This window comes from Montipora foliosa, chromosome 8, assembly GCF_036669935.1.
Source record: "Montipora foliosa isolate CH-2021 chromosome 8, ASM3666993v2, whole genome shotgun sequence".
NCBI lineage: Eukaryota > Metazoa > Cnidaria > Anthozoa > Scleractinia > Acroporidae > Montipora > Montipora foliosa.
In genome coordinates, this window is record NC_090876.1 from 11,791,072 (window position 1) to 11,796,071 (window position 5,000).

Sequence of the window (5,000 nt, forward strand, 5' to 3'; positions counted from 1 at the left end):
ACTTTAAGCCCGCCATCTTGAACATTACCCAGAAGAGATTGAGGTTGAGTATCGGATTGCCCGCTATTTTTCCAGCTTGGCTGATCTTTCATATACGGGATCCAAAATAATTAATGTCCATAAAGCAAAAGAACAAAGCGAACATAACAAGACCTAATTAGCAAGGTTGGCACCATCAGTACTGTGTTGGCTTCTGTGACAGTACCAATGACGCTGACTGGAGGTGCCTCCTCTATGTTGCAGAGGATCTCATGTAGTCAAGGCTATTATTATTTATCGTGTAGGTATGTATGCATTGAAACATGTGATCAGACATTTACCCCCAGGGAAGGGGTACTTGACAGCAGCATTTGGCCCATGGGATTTCTGACATGAAAGTAGGCTGAAATGTCAAGTCCCCTGGGTATGCCTGGCTCCCCCCCCATGGGGCTCAATATTGACAGGTGCATTAGCCGATTGGTCTGTCAACAGTGAACCCAGTCTTCATTTAGGCCTTTTGGCTTGGCAATGGTTAAAACAACGAATAACTAGATGTCGGGAATTAGTGTCTGTATATTCCTTGCTTTCAATTTTATCTTGTAGGTTGGTTGCCGATCTTTTGTGACCATGTTTCAAGTCACCGAACTGTCCGAAATTATCCGCATTCATCTCATCAATCTATAAAATGGGGTTGCACTGACAAACTGTGAACGCAGAGAGAAGTTGTGGGTTGAAGTTGTAGGTCGAAAACAGCAAAGTCTGCACATCACAGCTGTGTCTCAGAAACAAACGCCGCGGCAGATCGTACTGATGAGTGATGTCCTCATCGAGGGGTTTGCTTATAGTTGCCATCAATGGTCCGAAAATAAACACGCGAACGTTCAGAAAAAACTTAAACGGGGCGACATACATGTGTACGCTTCAGCAATTTTGCATGAGATAACATCGATCGAGGAAGATCACGTTTGGGCATGCCATGGGAGAGATGAAGGTTGTTAGTGGTCATCAAGCAAGAGCACTTTTTATCAAGACAGATCGACCAATTATTCGAAAGAACTACACATGACTCCTCCACAGTCGACTCCCCATCAAACAACAATGCAAAACAAATGATTTTTTTACCTTTCAAACTAACATACCTTGGTTCATGAACGTTCACTGTATAAACCCTTTGACAAAACAGCTGGGAGTTAGTGAGTAACTCGAGTCTTCGTTCCGCACTGCGCATGCTGGTCAAGGGAAACGGGGAGGCGAAGAAGCTGGGTACGAGGGTGGAGTTGGCGATTTAATCGGACTGGACTTCAGCTTTGGGATACAAAAATTTGGTTTATCAACGGAGTTGATAATGTAAATTGACCACCGTACAGAGATTCTAAAAGCTAGGAGCCTAGGAGCGCCTAGGAGCGCTTACCATTTGAATGAATTTTTTGGTGAGAATGTTTCGACAAATGGTACTGCACGTTCTGTACTTAGAAAAAGAAAATGGGAATGTGCTGTATCATTTGCCAGAAAAGCGGGTTGTTGCGGTTGAAAGACAAATGAAACGGTCTATTTTCTCTGGCACTTGTAATTTTCCGGGCATTCCGGTCAAAGTGAGAAAAAGGGAATACCTCGAAAGGTATAACCTTTTTTCCGAAAACAATCCACCGAGATGAACCGTTCCATTGGAATTCTCTCCGGAATTACCGAAAATTCCATTCAAATGGTAACGCTCTAGGAATATCTATTACAAAACAATTCCCGCTTAGAGAATACACTGTCCTTCTTCTTTTCCCCAATTTATCAATATTTAACTGTTGGGCGTGGTTTAACTTTAAAATTGAGAAAAAGCAAGCCCTGGGAATCAATGAGAAATAGACTCGATTTCGAGTGCACGCAATGTTGAGTCCGAGGTGAAAACACAACTCCAGAAATGTAACTAATCAAATGTATGCTCAATTTTCATAGTCACCACAGCGCCCCTTTAAGACTAAACGCTAATTTTCCATTTGCAAGAGCACAAAGTGTTTCGCCTTACCTGTTCATGTTTTCTCGAGGAATTCAGTTACAGCGACACAAGTGACAAGTGATGCGAGAGTTTAAAATGGTTAACACTCCATCACATTTGTCACAAAGTACGAACATCTCGGTTTCTCCATTTACGTACCTATTGTAAATACTAGTAGTAATCAAAGATTATGAGAGTGCGTTCGACACCGTCACGTAAATATATATACCTAAAATAAGTGATTTCCCTACCTGACTTTCAACCCCGGTCTATTGCTAAACTGATCGGCAACGAAGGTTTTACAGACAGATATATCATAATGTCAAAGTCCGATTCCAGCTAAGTGGTCCCCTGTACAAACTGCGATTTGTTGATACATTGCGTGACAGCGCCAGTTTCCGTAGGCTCAGAATTTTTACCCTTCAAATTTCGTGCTAAATGTTCTCACATTAACTGCAAATGTTTGAGCGTAAAAGCTAATTTGTAAAAGTAAATTTAACATACATTATTCTCGGCTGGAAGCGGCACAAACATAAGCAAACATTTGTAATCGTCTGCTCGTTTATCGTCAGCGTAAACAAACTCCTTGCAACTGATTCAAGTATTATCCCCGATGAATGAAGTAGACAATATTTACATAATTTGCCGTTCCTTGGTTCAACCTCACCCTTATGGATCTTGCCTTCAGAGTACTTTTCCACCGATTTCAAACAATATTCGACCGGATAAAGAGCTACATGTACAATGCATGTATCTGTCGCGACTGTAACTAGTCAACAAGTGCAATCAAAATATAGCTGTTCCCACGGTTAACATCCTAAGAGCCATGGCGATTCAAAGTCGTGTTCGTTAGCATATAAAATAAACAAAGACAATTCCCTCAGATTTCGATGAATGCTAACCGTCGAAGCGTTTAAACTCACCAAAATCCAACGCTTAGAGCACAAAATGGCGAGGCCTACAGCGACTGTATCGTGAAGACGAGATCACATGGCCTGCTCATATGTTCGCCACATGTATTATCTCATGTAACGAGAATGTGAGGTAGATTAATTTAATTTAATTTAATACTTCTATTGCGCATAAATCCATACAGAAATGATCAAATGCGCATTACAATGAATATAAAAATATCCTAAAACGAGGGTGAAAACGAGGTCAGATGTCGTCATAAGTTCGCACCAGTTTCCCGGCCGACACATGCCCCTGCAAAAATCAAGCGGGGAGGGGGGGGGGGGGGTGGGAGGGCCTCCCGGTGTCCTTACAGCAATCTCGAAAAATTTTGCATAGCCGTACACAGGCACACCAACTCCAAAGACACAGGACGCAGAAACGAAATTAGGCTTGCGTTCTCCTTTTTGTCGAACGCAACTAGAAAGAATATCGCAGGGTTTCTGAATGGTTAATGACGAATGCATTAACAGGTTGTTGAATGAAATACCGGTTTTTTGAGCGAAATAGGGAAGTTGCGTTAGAGTAATTTTATCGAGTAGAATTATAAAAAAATCGTACGAACTTCCTCGTGAAATTTTTCGGACTTCCAAAAAACATCACTCGTGCCTATAAATCACGAAATACACTCGCATTCACACGGTTTCCTATACATGTTGCAAGCAAGCTAAGGAAAGAAACTGTTAGAATAATTCATAAATGAAACTTAATTGTTGATTGTAATTGTTAAACGTTTTCACGGTGAAGTCATTTATTCCACAATTGGATAAATCAGCGCAAGAGAGCCAACGTATAAAATTTCCAAATATGCTAGTGTAAGAACTCATTTTCGCACAAAATTAAATGTCCGTTATTCCAGTTCTTAACCTCTACAACTTGCTCAACTGAACTGAAGCTGAAATCAAGACAGTGGAAAGGTGTTGAAACTAAAAAAAAATATGAAAATTGTACAAAACACAAGTGAGGAGCCCTTGCTCAACAAATAGCATTTTCTACAAGTGAGAAATAGATTGCAACGCCTAATTACAAAGCATTATGGTATTAAAATGCGGAGAAACATAGTAAAAATGCCTTCGTTTTGATCCGCATATAAATCCCATGCATAATGTAATGAGTAATGGCGGACCATGAAATCCAAAACTTACACTCAAAATAAACAGCCTTTGGATAAAACTCAAAGCTCAAAATTTTGCCAGTTAGGTGTTAAGCGAACACGCTTTCAAAATCTGAAGAAAAAAAGGAAATGATTTTTTGATCATAGTACCATTTTAATGCTGAGTACTTTGAGTTTTCGTTCCGCGCTGCGCATACATAGGTACGAGGGTGGAGTCGAAACTGTATTCGGACTGGACTTCAGCGTTGGGAGCATGGGAATATCTATTTCGGATGCTAACTTTTTCCCTCAGTTAAGGTGGCTCAAAGCTTTCCAGTAACGTTCTTGTTAGAAGACTTGGCACTACAACGCTGTAACACGTATTAGCAATGTTATGGTACCTGAAGAAACAACAATTATTGCGAAACAAAATGTGGTCATTATTGTGACGTAATAAGTCACCTTGGCAACGGAAAAGCCCTGTACAAACACCCTTTATTTTGTCTTTAGTTGCACATATCTTAAAAACAAACCAGGTGACCTCCATTTTTATTGCTGGAAAGTGATCAGAAGGCCAAGATGAAACTTTCTGCAAAGTTTAAAGCAATTCTGTATTGCAGAATCAGAACCACCTTAAATCTGAAATCCGCTATACATAATTTTTTTAAACTTTGCAGAGAGTTTCATCTTGGCCTTCTGATCTCATTCCAACAATAAAAAATGTAGGTCACCGAGTTTGATTTTGAGATATGAGCAACTAAAACCAAAATAAACATAGGGTGTTTTTGCTGGGCTTTCCCGTTGCCAAGGTAAGTTATTACGTCACAATGACGACCGCATCTTGTTCAGCAATAATCGGTGTTTCATATGGTACCATAACATTGCTGTAACGTGATACACTGTGTAGGGCCAATCTTTCTAAAGATAGTGTTTATTCAAAGTGTTGAAACCGGTTAGAGCCACCTTCATTAATGATGGAATGTCTTCTCC

General features: G+C 40.3%; 1 protein-coding gene across 1 annotated transcript in view; it reads right to left on the reverse strand.

Annotated features, from left to right (window-relative positions):
• Positions 1–1,191, reverse strand: part of LOC137968257 (zinc finger protein 850-like) — a 25,423-nt gene extending 24,232 nt beyond the window's left edge. Inside the window, exon 1 of the mRNA XM_068814868.1 lies at positions 1,119–1,191. The gene's annotated coding sequence lies outside the window, so the exon portion shown is untranslated. The remainder of the gene's footprint in view (positions 1–1,118) is intronic.
• Between the last annotated feature and the right edge of the window lie 3,809 nt (positions 1,192–5,000).